The following is a 19,891-nucleotide window of genomic DNA, read 5'->3' as shown; positions in this document are numbered from 1 at the left end:
GCAGGTGAACATCAAATACTACCACTACAACAGTACAAATTTAGCCTAGGGTTCATATACATCATAATCCAGCCCCCAAAAGCATGTACTCAATCACTACCACCACAACTGTAAGCACGAGCAGTAGGAAGATTAGGAGTGGGGAAGCTTACTCTAAACAATGGTACCGCCGCCGTTCAGACGAGGGAGCGGCGAGGGAAGTGTGGAGAACGGCGGGGAAGCGATGTCGCGACCACTGTCCTCCTCCTCTTGCGCTTCGAGTCATCTCTGACCCGGTTGGAGGCTCCACAATCTGCAACGGCACCTCGTGCACCGTGGGTTCCTGATCCAGTGGATGCTCTACCCTGGATCTGAACGCCCACCACCTGCGCCTGTCCCACGGGCTGGACAAATTGGCCTGCTCCATCGCCCACAGGAGGACTCGATGTAGTGCCTCGGTTGTGCGGGCGGGGGGAAAAGCTTTTTCTTCTCCCTGGATGTCATTTCCCTCAAAGTGGCCATTGCCATCCAGTTCAACTGCCTTATGTTGTTAAACCAAGAACAGATCTCCATCAACCTGGCCATCTTGACCTGGTCGCCGTCGGCGATCTCCACGAAGTCGGCATTCTCGCCGCCGGCGATCTGCTCCTCCATCGAGGTTCTTGCGTGGATGGAAGAAGGGGCCCACTACTAGGAAAAGGCCTACTAGTGGCGCACCAGTTTTGCCTACTAATGGCGCACTACTGGTGCGCCACTAGTACCACGCCACTAGTATTTTTTACTAATGGCGCACCACTGGTGCGCCATTAGTATCTGGTATACTAATGGCGCAATAGGCCGTGCGCCATTAGTATAGCCCACGGTGCGCCATTAGTATGCCTCCCAGGGGGCCATATTTACCCATGTGCTTTGCCATACTCATGCCGCACTGCGGGGTGATGCGCCATTAGTATCCTTTGGCATACTAATGGCGCACGTTGGGGTGATGCGCCATTAGTATCCTTTGACATACTAATGGCGCACGTTGGTGTGATGCGCCATTAGTATCCTTTGGCATACTAATGGCGCACGTTGGGGTGATGCGCCATTAGTATGTATATTAGGGATTTTTTTTCTTTTCTGATATTTGCACAGATTACAAAATATATTATTGGACAGAATATAAACAGCACCACACAGCAACAGCAGATTCATCGAATACAATAGAAGATTAGTCTCCGAATACAATTCATCATATTAGTCTCCGAATTCAAAAGACCGAACAAAGATAGAACATTACAAGTCTCGAGACCGCGAGTAGCGAGTTTGTCTTCAGATTACAAGTCGATATCGATCATCTAAACTACCATCACATAGAAGAGAGCTGCGGTCATCACGATGAGCATCATCGCGATGAAACTGGTCTTCATCCGGTTCCTCCAACGCTCCCTCCTCTCTCCCGCTAGATAGCGCGCGTATCTAGATTCCGCCTCCGCCCTAGTGGTGTACCCTTTTGTAACTGTTACCACTGAAACGGTGAACCTGTCTCCGACACTCCTCCCAGTCGTCGTAGACTCCGGGAACCTTACCCTTGTACACGACATACGACGGCATCTCTATGCACTAGCCAAACAACAGACAATACATAAGCAATATATAAGTATGTAACAAAAGGATCGGAAGAGAAAAGCAAGACATTAATAACACGATTCACGGTCCTACTAATAAATAACATCGATTACATCTAAGTTGAACGACTGTCCAAACCAAAGAGACATACAAGTTCATTAAAGTTTAATTACAACATGAGCTAATCAATGTTTCAAAACTACACATAGCATCACTACTTTCGACTCGACTCATGGGACCGGAGCGTGGATGAAGCCGCCGTCTGTCGTGATGGTCATGAAGTCACAGGCGTTGTCAGCCTGCATTTGTAGCGTTGTGTCCATCTCACTGTTGGACGGTTGAAATTTGAGGTAGAACTGCCCCGAGGTACGAAGGACATCTTGATGGATGATTTCTGCAAACTCCGACTTGATTACCGCCAAGCTTGCGGCCCAGTCTTTGAGATTATTTGGTAGCAGAAGGTGATTATGGTCCCGTACGATCGCCCGCATGTGATGGAGGGCATAGTAGGCATCCTTCTCACCGCCGGGCGGCTACTTGACGTAGGGAAACATCGTATTGTGGGTGAACACGTGCCTGCCGTACCTACGAGCTGGCCTCTTAAAGGTGCCTCCAGATGTGGCGTAGCCCGGGAGAGCATCATCAAGAACTTTCTTGATATTTGTGTAGTCTATCTTGGAGTCACGGTCCGGGTCGAAATACGTGGCCCTGGAATATTTCAGGCTTAAGAGGATGAGTGTGCAATGTGTGTCACTGCACAGAACACGAAATGTTAGAAAAAAAAAGAACGATCGAAATCTAAGAAATCATATGTTACGGGGCGGTTAGGAGATGACTTACTCGAGAAAGTAAGGCATGAGCAAGTTATCCTTATCTGGGTTTGCCAGAATGACGCCTTCGAGGTGTGAACTCGCGACTTGCCGGTCCCCAGCGCTGCCCAAGATCTTGGCACGCGTATAGAAGGGGTCGACTATCACAATGTCCGGGGTCTTGCTCTAATGATTCGCATCTCCATACTCAGCGAAAACAGCCGAACGAAGGTGTAGTGCAGCGGATGAAGGTTAAGCATAGCAAAGATGTCATCAAACCGCAGGACGATCGTACCCCCGACGGCGCTATCCACAAAGCCCTTGCCCTCTGGCACCTTGGCCATGAAAACCGGGTATGCCACATCATTCTCTCTGAGACGCCGCTTCTCAAAAGAAAGAACACTGTCATGCAGACTCCGCATAGCACCGGTTGCAGCATTGAGCATATTTGTCGGTAGCATCGCCCTACCCGCCACATGCACCCTCCTCGAGATATCCTTAGGTGAAGGTGGCCCGTCCTGAGCATGGATCGTACTCGGTGTCGGCTGGCTCGCACTGGCGCCATTGTTAGTCTTTCGTTTCCGTCCCTTCTTCCTGATCTGTTGTAATGGGATCGAGTTCTGCTCACAGACCGCCTTCTTGAGCGTGTTGGGGCTGATAATATTTCGCACCTCAGCTATCTGAGGCTCGGTGAAGGCGGCAGCTGGAGGCGTCTCCTGAGAACTGAACGCCAGACGACGCCTGTTGCAATTGGGTTTCTCCGCCGTACCAGCTAGATCACGATCGTCTTTTTCAGGGTTGGGTTCTTGAGAAGGAGGCCTGCAGAACTCGTCACCTTACCCATGTTCGGCAAAGTACTTATCGACGTTGGAAAATGTACCACCGTCGTTGGCGTCGTCGTCCGGATCCTGTGCCATATGCATGTCCGGATCCTGTGCCATAGGGATGTCCGGCATGTCCGGTAGCGTTGCGGCATTCTTGCCATGGCTTGGCGCTGGCACGACTGTCGGTCTTGTCTATGGGGTGGTGTCCTCCGCCCCCAAACAAATCTGGCTCTTCAGCCAAAGCAGGGGCCAGCTTACGCAGGCGCTGAGGGTCATCACATCATCTTCGTCGGCCCCAGCGGGTCGAATCGGAGGTAACAAATCGTCGCAGCCTGGCAGCACCCGAACCAGTTCAACCCTATACAAGCTGGGTGGCATCGGATTACCGTGGAACACGCGGTTGCCCGGTTGAACGATTCTGCCCTTGGCGACATCGACCAACTCGCCGCCACGAAGTGCAGGAGAGTGCAAGGAACGTCGGCGGCGCCCTACGAAAACATGTAGGGCATCAGGGATGCCCAGTCAAAGGCAAGGAGATGAAGTCATCGGCCGAGAGGCTTAGTTACCGTGATGCCGTCGAGCTCGGCTAATGTCGAGGCACCGCCAACGGCGGGAGTGCAACTGACGGAGGGGCCGCTTGCTGGCGAGGTGCCGGCCGGCGTACACCCGGGTGCATTAAGCTCCAATGCCCGTGGCGGCGCCGGAGACACGAATACCGCCTCCGCCTTTGACACCAATGGCGCCGCCTGCATGTTGTGCGAGTTGCTGGCCGTGAAGCTGGGAACCGGGGGAGGCCCCTGTTGGCCGCCCGCAATCCAGGTCGTCAGCCCCTGAATCAAGGTAGGCACAATGGCGGTGAGCGTCGTTCCCAGTTGTTGTTGCACTTTCTCTTGGACAATCTCCGGAATCCGCGCCACTTGTGCCTTGAGTTCTTGAACCTCGCGCGACTGGCTTTCCGAGCTGGTCTTTTTCTCCTTTCACCCACCAGCGGTATAGTATGATGACCATTTTGTGGACAAGCCTTTGCTGGCCACACGACCAGCTGACGACGGCTTACTGAGCTTATCCTTGTTTTTCATTACGTTCAACGCCCTATTTAAAGGCGTGTCAAAAGGGGAGCTCTGAGACGACCCCGTGCTACTGCTTTCAACCTCCCGCGGAAGGAATGTGAACCATTTAGAAATTTGGCTTCATTAATTAGAATGCAACCATATGGAGCTAATTACGCGGGGGTGTATTCCTTACCAGAACAAGCTCAAGCGCCCTGGTCTTCGGATCCGTGGTAAGCTCCTTTGTTACCTGTGTTACCGGATCCGTGGTAAGTTCCTGGTCTGCTTGTCACGTAATTGCTCGAAGCGGGGCGGTAGGCCTTGCTCGGCACGCTCCGCGTCCTCCTTGTCCCATATAGGCTCCGCCACTCTGTAAGCGCCGGGACCGAGTTGGTGGACCCCTAAGTTCAACTCTCGCATTTCTTTCCCCCACTGACTTGATTTGGAGGTTGCGCTGCTCTCGCACTTGATCTTGAACTCCTTGTAGTCATCTTCGCTCATCAAAGGATATTTCGCCTTGATCTTCTCATAACTATCACCTTGTTCAATCATTGCCTTCACCATGTAGACAGGGCCGTGCTCATCCTCGTGAGGGCGGCACTGTTCACTTTATTCCCTGAGAGGCGTGTGTTTGCAAACTCAGAGGGGAACTTGTATCGTTCGTGCAGCTTCATGAAGAGGAGGCTGCGCAAATTCCCTCGGACCTTATGCCTTAGGTTCCGGGTGTTGATCGAGACGGTGCTCCGGAGAATGCACCCGAGCTGAACCGAGTACCCCTTGACTACTTGTTTGGGCACCGTTGGATGCCCGTCGGAGTTCACTTCAGTAAATTCCTCCTTGACGGAGCCGAGCACGTTCGGGCGCCGGTCCTTCCGTTGCCTCTTCGGTTGGCTGCCATCTGTGCGTGCGCCGCCATCATCAGTGGTGGCATCCTTGGCGGCACCATCAGTGGTGTCATCCCCGACCCCACTAGGGGTTGTGTAGTCAGGATCGGTGTCTTCCGCGGCATCGTCCTGATAGCGGTGAGGTTCTTCCTCCAGCTCCTGGGACAGCTCCCAGAATTGCTTGCTGCCCGAACCGCTGGCCTCATCGTTGTGGGCCATGTTTCGCTCTAAATAGGAAAAAAGTTTGGTCAAAAAGTTGGTTATTGTCAAGGAACAAGATCATGGTCTCATCATTTAGGGTTTGTTGACACCGAGAGGCATCCTAAAAGCTAAGCTTTTATCATTTAGGGTTTGTCGACGCCAAGGCACCCTAAAAGCCTAAGCTTTCATCATTTGGGCCTAATCACTTGGCTCTATTGCCACCTATAGTTTAATGCAGCAAGAATAAAGGGGCAATTGATCCTACTTAATTAAGTACTAAGATACCCCAGCCCATGCATTAGTCGCAAGTACCCCATATGTCCTATTTTTAGCAAAGTCATGCTAAAATTCACGAAAAATTTCAGCATGACCTTTGCTGAAAATAGGACATATGGAGTACCCGAATTTGCCGGAACGGAAGTTAATCGACATTCCGGCAAACTCAAGGGCCTCTCGGGGTACCTGCAAAATCATCACGACACGATGGTCGGAGACAAAACCCAGCAAACTAGCACCACAATGTGCCTCTACTTTCATATGGATGAAAAGGCCACAATGTGCCTCTACTAGCACCACAATCTTAGTTAACTTCTGGGGACATCAGAAAGTTATCATCCGCCTGATTATTATGAGGACTTCACTGCCACTATTTACTCAAACTTAAGTTAGTAATTAAAAATATAAAATAGGATAACCCAGTGACAGGACTGTTGGTTGATGTCACAAAAAAGTTGCTAGCCTCAACATGTTCTATAGTTGTTAAAATTATCTTACTGTATTTAGAACAAACTAACACCACAGAGTCTACTAATTCAGGTAGAAGCCATCATTCATTACAAATTTGAATATATGATATTCCAGAAAATAATCTGTCTACAAAATGAGATACATCCCGTTTGAACTACCAAAACTGTAACCAACGTTATTACCTAATTATGAAAAAAGTGCAGTACATATAAATTATTTCTTCACTGAGAGGAGATAACCAAATGTTTCCAAGCAATATGATTAAGAAAATGGGATTTGGGCATCCAAATGCCACAAAAGACCATATCACATTTTCAAACCAAGTTACACAAAGAAAATGCACCTAAGCACCAAGAGGAACTGTTACAACTCCATAAGGTATATCCAAGTCACTGTTGCTCATATTCAAAAAACCTAACTCCAATATAACCAGAAAGATTTTAAAACATTATATCTCCCTGCTGACACGAACTGAAAGCGTAACAAAAATACCATCTTCTTTTGTTGATGCGTTGGTGTTTCAGAGCAGAGGTAAGAAAACCGGAGACCATATATGTAGTTTCTAACATATGCAAGATTCCTTAAAAATTGGAGAGCCATGTAATTTCTACTGGACCTAAATAGAGCTAGCTGCTGGTGTTGAACAATAAACAACCTCACCACACACTATGACAAGTAACTGAAATGACTCTCTTTGTATTGTAGTAGAAGAAGAAACAAGAGAGAGATGCAAGATAGTAGTATATATAGGTGAGTCAACCTCTTATTCTAGGCAGCTGCCTTGCTGGTGATTCGGTGTCGTCGCAACTGGATCCCTCCCACTCGACCTGCGATCTTCTACAAGGAAAAAGTAGCAGCTCAGTCAACCACCATATAATTATACAAGGAAAAAAATGTTACTTGGCACAAGTGTAAACGAGAAGCTTGAGGTAGCAGCAGATTGAAGTGATAAAGTGCAAAGGAGAAGCTTGAGCTAGTAAACAATTTCTGAATGTTATAAAGTGGGGAAAGTAAAATAAAATTCATGACTAGTCATGGCAGTAGAAAAGAGATGAGATTTCACAAAACCAGAGCCAAGCATAGTCCAGAATGTCAAATTTTCAGTTAGTTAATTATTACAGTCCTTTGCTAAAAGAGATGATCCGTCCAAGAAATTTAATACTAGATGCATGCAGTCTGTTGAGGATCTTTTAGTGAATGACTAACAACAAGTAGCCGAGCTTGCCCAAGAAAGATTAGATTCAGAAGTGCTGGCTGCTGCTAGTGAATGGAGCTGACAGTTATACAGTGTCAATTGACAGTAAGTAGAGTGAGATAATTAAACGTTTGTGCTGAATAGCAGTGGCAGTGTAATGTTAACTAAATACAGTTGGCAGTGTATAGAGTGTTAATTGACAGTGGCTTGTCCTGGATATAACTCATTTTCTAGGTTTACCTTGGGTAGATAGCCCATGAATGTGGAACAGATACTTACATTCATGCCGTGAGATACAGTGCATTTTTCTTCAGTGTATGTCCAGTGCATTTTTCTTCTTCTTTCGTTGAGTAGCATAAATTAGACCTATCATTGTGTAAGATGCAGGAGTACTTCTTATACTCTGTGGCATTGCCATACTTAGCCAAGAGTCCCCATTTCTTATATTCTGTGAGATGCAGTCATCTTTTACTCCAGTTCTTATAGTATTTTGGAGTACATTGCCTGTTATGCTGCTTGCAAGGTTAGCATAGGTTCAGAAATGGGGACTAAAAAACAGTGATTTAATTCTCCAATTCTATTTTCATTTTCAAGTTTAAATTTGAATTTCAACAGTAGTGATTTTACACCCAGTTCAACAGTGATTTTACCTCGATTTCAACGGTAATTTCAGCAGCAGAGTCGGGGGCGGGGACTACAAAAATCTTAACCCTAACAGCATAGTGGAGCGCGTGGAAGGCGAGGTGGGGCGGCGGGTAGACGGGCACCTTGGCGTGCAGGCGCTCGAGGGCGACGAACTGGCGCTCGAGGGCGGCGGGTATATGGGCACCTCCCCGGAGAGCGCCTCCAACAACATCTCCTCCATGAGCAGCTCCGGACTCGACGAGGCGGAGGTTGCGGCGCGCGCGGGCGAGGGCGAGGTTGATGTCGGCCCTGCGGCGCTGCTCCGGCGAGAGTGGGGTGGGGTCGGAGGGGAGGAAGGGGAGGATGGGGAGAGGGAGGCGGCAGGGGCGCAAATTTGAAGCGGACCGAGAGGAACTGGCGCGAGGGAGAGGGACGAAGGGGAACTGGCGAGGGAGAGGGAGGAATTAGCTATAGGGGGAAACTTACTAATCGCGCACCCCGAAGCGGTGCGCCATTAGAATGTTTTTTATATAGCAATGGCGCACCTACGATCGGTGCGCCATTAGTAAACTTTTTTTTATATAGCAATGGCGCACCAGCCAGAGGTGCGCCATTAGTAATCTTATTATTATTATTTTTTGTTGCATCTAATAATTTTTTAGAAAATGAATATGAATATGAAACAGTAATAATTTTTTATAAATACAGTAATAATTTTTTTAAAAATATAATCAAATTTGTTATTTGAAAATATTTATGAATATGAAAAAAATCATCAAATTTGTTATTTGAAAATATAATCAAATTTGTTTTTTTTTGCAATTTTAGTTGCATTCATTTGTGACGGTGGAGCGGGCCGGAGAGGGTGCGGGGGAGGGTGCGGGGGGTCGTCGGCGGTGGTGGAGCGGGCCGGGGAGGGTGCGGTGGGTCGTCGGCGGCGGTGGAGCAGGGGAGGATGCGGTGGGTCGTCGGCGGCGGTGGAGCGGGGGAGGGTGCGGGGGGTCGGTGACGGCGGCCGGTGGAGCGGGGTAGAGGGTGCGGGGGGTGCTCGGCGGCGAGGGGGACCGGATCTGGCGAGGTGGGATAGCGATCGAGATGGAGGGAGATCGAGATCGAGTGTCCATGAAATTTAAAAATATTCATGAGTTCAAAAAGTGCCCATGAAATACAATCGAGAAATGAAGGCTACAATTTAAATACAATCGATCTTAGCTAGCTATCTGTTCACAATCTTCTTGCCCTTATTTTTCATAAATGGAGTTCTTCTGTTGAATGGACGTCCTTTAGGTAGGGTGGTCCTGCTTCTTCTTGTGGTGTATGCTGTTACTTCATCGTCGTCGTCATGTTCCATCTTCGGGTCGCCGTACTTGTCGAACTCTTGCTCATTGGTGACTCCATCCATTCCGATGATCTTCCTTTTGCCTCTCCTCACGACAACACGACTAGGCTTTGACGGGTCGGTAATGAAGAAGCATTGGTCCACTTGGGAAGCCAGTACCCATGGCTCATTTTTCGCGGTGACGTTCGCGCCTGCGATCTTGGATTTGGCTTCGGGTATAACCATGGTGGTGAAATACCGGTCTTCTTTTATGACGCTCTTGGCCCATCTGACACGGAACATCGGGACCTTCTCTCCAGCGTAGCTCAGCTCCCAGATCTCCTCGATCCTTCCGTAGTATCTGTCCTTGTCGTTACCGGTGTAGGATTCCATCGTTACCCCGGAGTTCTAATAACCATCGCTCTTCATGTCCTTGTCCTCGGTGTAGAATGTGTAGCCGTTGATATCGTACACCTCATACGTCATCAGGTTGTGCTCAGCGCCCTGTGACAAGGCGAATATGAGTTGTTCTTCCGCGGAAGAATCCTCATGTAAAGGGTACGGCAGAAGCTTCTGCTTGAACCAACGCGTGAAACATGAGTTGTGCTCTTTGATTATATCTCCGTCCGTCCTCTGTTGGCCTCGGTCATTGTACGTCTTCTCAATAAAGGTTTTGTGCTCTACCACCCAAGGATCGACCACGTCTATGTGTTGTAGCGCGACTAGGTTTGCTCTTTCAAAGTCGGCGAGTCAACCATCGAAGTCGACATGCATTTCGCGGTGACCCTCACGGTGTCTCCATCCAGCGAGCCTGCCAAGGTGCCTGTTGACGGGCAGACCAACTGGGTTCTCGATGCCTAGATAATTCGTGCAGTAGGAGATGCACTCTTCGGTCAAAAAGCCCCTGGCTATGCTTCCCTCTGGACGTGACATGTTGCGAACGTATCCTTTGATGACACCATTCATCCTTTCGAACGGCATCATGCTGTGCAGGAACGTCGGCCCGACTTGGATGATATCCTCCACGATATGGACCAGCAGATGCACCATAACGTCGAAGAATGCGGGCGGGAAGTACATCTCAAGCTCGCATAGTATCACCACGATCTCTTCCTGTAGCCTTCTGAGTTGCCTCACGCCAACCGACTTCCGAGAGATGACGTCGAAAAAGTTGCATAAGCCAAATAGCGTTTCACGGACGTGCGCGTCCATGATCCCACGGATTGCAACTGGAAGTATCTGCGTCATCAGCACGTGACAGTCGTGAGACTTCATCCCGCTGAACTTCTGCTTCGCTGAGTCTAGGTATCTGCTTATCTTCCCCGCGTAACCGTAAGGAAGTTTTACTCCTACGAGGCAGGTGAAAAACTAATCGATCTCCTCCTGACTTAGCGTGAAGCATGCGGGAGGGAAGTCATTTCCGGTCTTCTTGGCCTTTTTGCCTTTGCGACGACTTTCCGTGTGCTGCTTTGCCTCATCATCATCATCATCATTAGCATGAAGCTCCTCCCTGATGCCCATTGATTTCAAGTCTGCCCTTGCTTTCGGCCCATCTTTGGTCCTCTCTGGCATGTTGAGCAGGGTACCAAGCAGACTCTCGCACACGTTCTTCGTGATATGCATGAGGGGCTGTGGGAACGGCGGCACGCGGGTCGACGTCGACTTCCCCGCTCCTTACGTCTTGTACCTCCGTCGCGGGTGGAAGAAATTCGCTCGTGTCCACAGCCTGACGGCAGGGCTCGTTCTCTACTTCAAGTTAATGGAGAACGACCTGCTCTCCATCAAGGTCTTTGGAGATCTTGGAACTCACCTGGAGTGCTGCATGGAGAGTGTTGGGGAAGGTAGTAATTTCAAAAAAATTCCTACGCACACACAGGATCATGGTGATGCATAGCAATGAGAGGGGAGAGTGTGTCCATGTACCCTCGTAGACCGAAAGCGGAAGCGTTAGCACAACGTGGTTGATGTAGTTGTACGTCTTCACGATCTGACCGATCAAGTACCGAACGCACGGCACCTGCGAGCTCTGCACACGTTCAACTCGATGACGTCCATCGAACTCCGATCCAGCCGAGCTTTGAGGGAGAGTTCCGTCAGCACGACGGCGTGGTGACGATGATGTTGTTCTACCGACGCAGGGCTTTGCCTATGCACCGCTACGATATTATCGAGGTAGATTATGGTGGAGGGGGGCACCGCACACGGCTAAGATATCCAAGAGATCAATTGTTGTGTCTATGGGGTGCCCCCTGGCCACGTATATAAAGGAGTGGAGGAGGGGGAGAGGGCCGTCCTCTATGGCGCGCCCTGGAGGAGTCCTACTCCCACCGGGAGTAGGATTCCTCCCCTTCCAAGTAGTAGGAGTAGGAGACAAGGAACGGGAAGAGGGAAGAGAAGGAAGGAGGGGGCACCGCCTCTCTCCCTAGTCCAATTCAGACTAGTCATTGGGGGGGGGCGTGCGGCCTGCCTCTCTCTCTCCCCTAAAGCCCAATAAGGCCCATATAATTCTTCCCCCGTATTCCCGTAACTCCCCGGTACTCCGAAATATACCCGAACCACTCGGAACCTTTCCGATGTCCGAATGTAGTCGTCCAATATATCGATCTTTACGTCTCGACCATTTCGAGACTCCTCATCAAGTCCCCGATCTCATCCGGGACTCCGAACTACCTTCGGTACATCAAAACACATAAACTCATAATACAATCATCACCGAAACTTTAAGCGTGCGGACCCTACGGGTTCGAGAACTATGTAGACATGACCGAGACATGTCTCCGGTCAATAACCAATAGCGGAACCTGGATGCTCATATTGGCTCCTAAATATTCTACGAAGATCTTTATCGGTCAAACGGCATAACAACATACGTTGTTCCCTTTGTCATCGGTATGTTACTTGCCCGAGATTCGATCGTCGGTATCTCAATACCTAGTTCAATCTCGTTAATGGCAAATCTCTTTACTCATTCCGTAATACATCATCCTGCAACTAACTCATTAGTTGCAATGCTTGCAAGGCTTATACTGATGTGCATTACCGAGTGGGCCCAAAGATACCTCTCCGACAATAGGAGTGACAAATCCTAATCTCGAAATACGCCAACCCAACAAGTACCTTCGGAGACACCTGTAGAGCACCTTTATAATCACCCAGTTACATTGTGACGTTTGGTAGCACACAAAGTGTTCCTCCGGTAAACGGGAGTTGCATAATCTTATAGTCATAGGAACATGTATAAGTCATGAAGAAAGCAATAGAAGAATACTAAACGATCAAGTGCTAAGCTAACGGAATGGGTCAAGTCAATCACATCATTCTCCTAATGATGTGATCCCGTTAATCAAATGACAACTCATGTCAATGGCTAGGAAACATAACCATCTTTGATCAACGAGCTAGTCAAGTAGAGACATACTAGTGGCACTCTGTTTGTCTATGTATTCACACAAGTATTATGTTTCTGGTTAATACAATTCTAGCATGAATAATAAATATTTATCATGAAATAAGGAAATAAATAATAACTTTATTATTGCCTCGAGGGCATATTTCCTTCAGTCTCCCACTTGCACTAGAGTCAATAATCTAGTTCACATCGCCATGTGATTTTAACATCAATGGTTCACATCTTTATGTGGTTAAAACCCATAGTTCACATTGACATGTGACCAACACCCAAAGGGTTTACTCGAGTCAGTAATCTAGTTCACATCGCTATGTGATTAACACCCAAAGAGTACTCAGGTGTGATCATGTTTTGCTTGTGAGAAAATTTTAGTCAACGGGTCTGTCACATTCAGATCCGTAAGTATTTTGCAAATTTCTATGTTTACAATGCTCTGCACGAAGCTACTTTAGCTAATAGCTCCCACTTTCAATATGTATCTAGATCGACACTTAGAGTCATCCAGATCGGTGTCAAAGCTTGCGCCGCCTACGGGGGGCCCGGCTCTGTCTTTGGATTTAGCGGCGTGCGGCCCGTCGTCTCGCGCACGAACGATGCCGCTTGCCAGGCTCTGGCTGCCAGAGCGATGTTGGTGCCCGCGGGCCGTGCCTCGGGTTCTGTCCGCGACCAGCCCACTGCTCGCCCGCACCGGTACGGGCCGTCCGGCTCCGGATGAACCGATCACCGTGATCGTCTTCTTCTTGGGAGCCATGGCGATGAAGAACTGTTAGGCTAACCGCTAGACTGGATTTTCACAACTGCGCCCCCCTACCCGGCGCGCCAAAGACGTCGGGGGAAATCGACACCTATGGAATCACTGGGATCCCTTCTACGGTTGGCGGGCGCGGGGTTGTGCAAAGAGCGGCTCTGACAGGAAGCACACGGATCGTTTACCCAGGTTCGGGCCACGACGATGCGTAATACCCTAGTCCTGCATTGGTGGATGTATTCTTGTGTTCTTGTGTTCTTGAGCTAGCTACGGGGTGTAACTTCTCCAAAAGATTCGAATCCTTCTCCTGGTTGCCTCGGGCCTCCTTTTATAGGCAAAAAGGGGTTGCCACGATGGCACACAGGAGGTGGAAAGGTGTATAGTGGATGAGTCTATCCTCTGGCACCATCGGACAAATGCATTTAATGTGCCGAAGATGTGCCCCTCTCGCTTTATTGGGGACGGCAAGGAAGCACGTCCCAGCTGTCGCCGCTTCGCCTGGCTTTGACACGCGTCCGAGATGATGAGGCGTCGTGGTGCCACGTTGGTTGGCTGCTGGGCTGGCGCAGTGGTGGAGCCTTCTCGAAGATCTGCATGCCACCACGCAGGTGCTTGCTGGGTCGGTGTAGAGGCCGCTCATCGCCACGCAGGTGCCTGCCCAGCTAGTTGAGCTAGCAGCTGCATGGGGATGGCGGTGGTGCCATGGCAGACGTGGGCCTGGCTGCGGCCCCGCTGGTGTCCTCGGCAAGGGTCTTGCCGTGGCGTCGTGGTCGTCCCCGGCAAGGATCTTGCCGGGGGTCTTGTGGATTTCCTCAGCTAGGATCCCGCCGAGGGTCGTCATTTCCTGGTCCTCATCTGATCTTGTGTATTTATGATCTTGACAAAGATCTACATGCCACCACGGAGGTGCCTCCCGAGCCTTGGTCCCAATGTAGTTGTTGGCGGCGTTTGGATCCCTTGGGCTCTAGGATGGCTCGCTCTGCTGGTGTTCGGCACGCTGCCCTGGCAAGGCTCTTGCCGGGGCCGCGGAGGCCGCCCCGGCAAGGGCCTTGTCGGGGGGGGGGGGTCTACCTCGCCCCTCTGCTCTTTGTGTCTCTGGTCTTGACGTTGAATTGGTTGGGCTTGTGCTCCGGCTTCTCTGCAGCTTCACTACTAGGAAAAGGGCTACTAGTGGCGCACCAGTTTTGCCTACTAATGGCGCACTACTGGTGCGCCACTAGTACCACGCCACTAGTATTTTTTACTAATGGCGCACACTAGTGCGCCATTAGTATCTGGTATACTAATGACGCACCAGGCAGTGCGCCATTAGTATAGGCCACGGTGCGCCATTAGTATGCCCTCCAGGGGGCCATATTTACCCATGTGCTTTGCCATACTAATGGCACACTGCGGGGTGATGCGCCATTAGTATCCTTTGGCATACTAATGGCGCACGTTGGGGTGATGCGCCATTAGTATCCTTTGGCATGCTAATAGCGCACGTTGGGGTGATGCGCCATTAGTATGTATATTAGGATTTTTTTTCTTTTCTGATATTTGCACAGATTACAAAATATATTATTGGACAGAATATAAACAGCACCACACAGCAATAGTAGATTCATCGAATACAATAGAAGATTAGTCTCCGAATACAATTCATCATATTAGTCTCCGAATTCAAAAGACCGAACAAAGATAGAACACTACAAGTCTCGAGACCGCGAGTAGCGAGTTTGTCTTCACATTACAAGTCGATATCGATCATCTAAACTACCATCACATAGAAGAGAGCTGCGATCATCATGATGAGCATCATCGCCATGAAACTGGTCTGCATCCGGTTCCTCCAACGCTCCCTTCTCTCTCCCGCTAGATAGCGCGCGTATCTAGATTCCGCCTCCGCCCTAGTGGTGTACCCTTTGTAACTGTTACCGCTAAAACGGTGAACCTGTCTCCGACACTCCTCCCAGTCGTCGTAGACTCCGGGAACCTTACCCTTGTACACGACATACGACGGCATCTCTATGCACTAGCCAAACAATAGACAATACATAAGCAACATATAAGTATGCAACAAAAGGATCGGAAGAGAAAAGCAAGACATTAATAGCACGATTCATGGTCCTACTAATAAATAGCATCGGTTACATCTAAGTTGAACTGACTGTCCAAACCAAAGAGACATACAAGTTCATTAAAGTTTAATTACAACATGAGCTAATCAATGTTTCAGAACTACACATAGCATCACTACTTTCGACTCGACTCATGGGACCGGAGCGTGGATGAAGCCGCCATCTGTCGTGATGGTCATGAAGTCGCGGGCGTTGTCAGCCTGCATTTGTAGCGTTGTGTCTATCTCACTATTGGACGGTTGAAATTTGAGGTAGAACTGCCCCGAGGTACGAAGGACATCTTGGTGGATGATTTCTGCAAACACCGACTGGATGCGAAAGAATTCTTGTCGGATGTCCGCGTCCTGGATTGCCACCAAGCTTGCGGCCCTATCTTTGAGATTATTTGGTAGGAGAAGGTGATTATGGTCCCGTACGATCGCCCACATGTGATGGAGGGCGTAGTAGGCATCCTTTTGACCGCCAGGCGGCTGCTTGACGCAGGGGAACGTCGTATTGTGGGTGAACACGTGCCTGCCGTACCTACGAGCTGGCCTCTTAAAGGTGCCTCCAGATGCGGCGTAGCCGGGGAGAGCATCATCAAGAACTTTCTTGATATTTGTGTAGTCTATCTTGGAGTCACGGTCTGGGTCGAAATACATGGCCATGGAATATTTCGGGCTTAAGAGGATGAGTGTGCAATGTGTGTCACTGCACAGAACACGGAATGTTAGAAAAAAAAAGAACAATCGAAATCTAAGAAATCATATGTTACGGGGCGGTTAGGAGATGACTTACTCGGGAAAGTAAGGCACGAGCAAGTTATCCTTATCTGGATTTGCCAGAATGACGCCTTCGAGGTGTGAACTCGCGACTTGCCGGTCCCCAGCGCTGCCCAAGATCTTGGCACGCATGTAGAAGGGCTCGACTATCACAATGTCCGGGGTCTTGTCTCTAATGATCCGCATCTCCATACTCAGCGAAAACAGCCGAACGAAGGTGTAGTGCAGCGGATGAAGGTTAAGCATAGCAAAGATGTCATCAAACCGCAGGACGATCATACCCCCGACGGCGCTATCCACAAAGCCCTTGCCCTCTGGCACCTTGGCCACGAAAACCGGGTATGCCACATCATTCTCTCTGAGACGCCGCTTCTCCAAAGAAAGAACACTGTCATGCAGACTCCGCATAGCACCGGTTGCAGCATTGAGCATATTTGTCGGTAGCATCGCCCTACCCGCCACATGCACCCTCCTCGAGATATCCTTAGGTGAAGGTGGCCCGTCCTGAGCACGGATCGTACTCGGTGCCGGCTGGCTCGCACTGGCGCCCTTGTTAGTCTTCCGTTTCTGTCCCTTCTTCCTGATCTGCTGTAATGGGATCGAGTTCTGCTCACAGACCGCCTTCTTGAGCGTGTTGGGGCTGATAATATTTCGCACGTCAGCTATCTGAGGCTCGGTGAAGGCGGCAGCTGGAGGCGTCTCCTGAGAACTGTGCGCCAGACGACGCCTGTTGCAATTGGGTTTCTTCGCCGTACCAGCTAGATCGCGGTCGTCTTTTTCAGGGTTGGGTTCTTGAGAAGGAGGCCCGCAGAACTCGTCACCGTACCCACGGTCGGCAAAGTACTTATCGACGTTGGAAAATGTACCGCCGTCGTTGTCGTCGTCGTCCGGATCCTGTGCCATATGCATGTCCGGATCCTGTGCCATAGGGATGTCCGGCATGTCCGGTAGCGTTGCGGCGTTCTCGCCATGGCTTGGCGCTGGCACGACTGGCGGTCTTGTCTGTGGGGTGGTGTCCCCCGCCCCCAAATGAATCTGGCTCTTCGGCCAAAGCAAGGGCCAGCTTACGCAGGTGCTGAGGGTCATCACATCATCTTCGTCGGCCCTAGCGCGTCGAATCGGAGGTAACAACTCGTCGCAGCCTAGCAGCACCCGAACCAGTTCAACCCTATACAAGGTGGGTGGCATCGGATTACCGTGGAACACGCGGTTGCCCGGTTGAACGATTCTGCCCTTGGCGACATCGACCAACTCGCCGCGCACGAAGTGCAGGAGAGTGCAAGGAACATCGGCGGCGCCCTGCGAAAACATGTAGGGCGTCAGGGATGCCCAGTCAAAGGCAAGGTGATGCCGTCGAGCTTGGCTAATGTCGAGGCACCGCCAACGGCGGGCGTGCATCTGACGGAGGGGCCGCTTGCTGGCGAGGTGCCGGCCGGCGTACACCCGGGTGCATTAAGCTCCAATGCCCGTGCCAGTGCCGGAGACACGAATACCGCCTCCGCCGGAGACACCAATGGCGCCGCCTGCGCGTTGTGCGAGTTGCTGGCTGTGAAGCTGGGAACCGGGGGAGGCCCCTGTTGGCCGCCCGCAATCCACGTCGTCAGCCCCTGAATCAAGGTAGGCACAATGGCGGTGAGCGTCGTTCCCAGTTGTTGTTGCACTTGCTCTTGGACAATCTCCGGAATCCGCGCTACTTGTGCCTTGAGTTCTTGAACCTCGCGCGACTGGTTTCTGAGCTGGTCTTTTTCTCCTTTCGCCCACCAGCGGTATAGTATGACGACCATTTTGTGGACAAGCCTTTGCCGGCCACACGACCAGCTGACGACGACTTACTGAGCTTATCCTTGTTTTTCATTACGTTCAACGCCCTCTTTAAAGGGGTGTCAAAAGGGGAGCTCTGAGACGACCCCGCGCTACTGCTTTGAGCCTCCTACGGAAGGAATGTGAACCATTTAGAAATTTGGCTTCATTAATTAGAATGCAGACATATGGAGCTAATTACGCGGGGGTGTATTCCTTACCAGAACAAGCTCAAGCGCCCTGGTCTTCGGATCCGTGGTAAGCTCCTTTGTTACCGGGTCCTCCTTGTACTGGGCCCTGACAAAGTTCCTGGTCTGCTTGTCATGGAATTTCTCGAAGCGGGGCGGTAGGCCTTGCTCGGAACGCTCCGCGTCCTCCTTGTCCCATATAGGCTCCGCCACTCTGTAACTGCCGGGAACGAGTTGGTGGACCCCTAAGTTCAACTGCCGCATTTCTTTCCCCCACTGACTTGATTCGGAGGTTGCGCTGCTCTCGCACTTGATCTTGAACTCCTTGTAGTCATCTTCGCTCATCAAAGGATATTTCGCCTTGATCTTCTCATAACTATCACCTTTTTCAATCATTGCCTTCACCGTGCTTCTCCATGTAGACAGGGCCGTGCTCATCCTCGTGAGGGCGGCACTTTTCACTTTATTCCCTGAGAGGCGTGTGTTTGCAAACTCAGCGGGGAACTTGTATCGTTCGTGCAGCTTCGAGAAGAGGAGGCTGCGCAAATTCCCTCGGTCCTTATGCCTTAGGTTCTCGGTGTTGATCGAGACGGTGCTCCGGAGAATGCACCCGAGCTGAACCGAGTACCCCTTGACTACTTGTTTGGGCGCCGTTGGATGCCCGTCGGAGTTCACTTCAGTAAATTCCTCCTTGACGGTGCCGAGCACGCTCGGGCGCCGGTCCTTCCATTGCCTCTTCGGTTGGCTGCCATCTGTGCGTGCGCCGCCATCATCAGTGGTGGCATCCTCGGCGGCACCATCAGTGGTGTCATCCCCGACCCCACTAGAGGTTGTGTAGTCAGGATCGGTGTCTTCCGCGGTATCGTCCTGATAGCGGTGAGGTTCTTCCTCCAGCTCCAGGGACAGCTCCCAGAATTGCTTGCCACCCGAACCGCCGGCCTCATCGTTGTGGGCCATGTTTCGCTCTAAATAGGAAAAAAGTTTGGTTAAAAAGTTGGTTATTGTCAAGGAACAAGATCATGGTCTCATCATTGAGGGTTTGTCGACACCGAGGCATCCTAAAAGCTAAGCTTTTATCATTTAGGGTTTGTCGACGCTGAGGCACCCTAAAAGCCTAAGCGTACATCATTTAGGTTCTCATCGACACCGAGGCACCCTAAAAGCCAAGGTTTTATCATTTAGGGTTTGTCGACTCTAAGTTGGGCCTAATCACTTGGCTCTATTGCCACCTATGGTTTAATGCAGCAAGAATAAAGGGGCAGTTGATCCTACTTAATTAAGTACTAAGATACCCTGGCCCATGCATTAGTCGCAAGTACCCCATATGTCCTTTTTTTTTAGCAAAGTCATGCTAAAATTCACGGAAAATTTCGGCATGACCTTTGCTGAAAATAGGACATATGGAGTACCCGAATTTGCCGGAACGGAAGTTAATCGACATTCCGACAAACTCAAGGGTCTCTCGGGGTACCTGCAGCAGCATCACAAGTTGACAAAATTCCCAAGTAGTACCCACTTGAGTTAGGCTCGTCCGCACGTAAGTTATCTTACAGTCAGCAAGTAGTACAGCAGAAGCATCACAAATCTGAGACAAGAAGTAGCACAGTGCTCACCAATATTGATGAGA

Source organism: Aegilops tauschii, chromosome 6, assembly GCF_002575655.3.
Source record: "Aegilops tauschii subsp. strangulata cultivar AL8/78 chromosome 6, Aet v6.0, whole genome shotgun sequence".
Classification (NCBI taxonomy): Eukaryota; Viridiplantae; Streptophyta; class Magnoliopsida; order Poales; family Poaceae; genus Aegilops; species Aegilops tauschii.
This window is presented reverse-complemented; position numbering follows the sequence as displayed.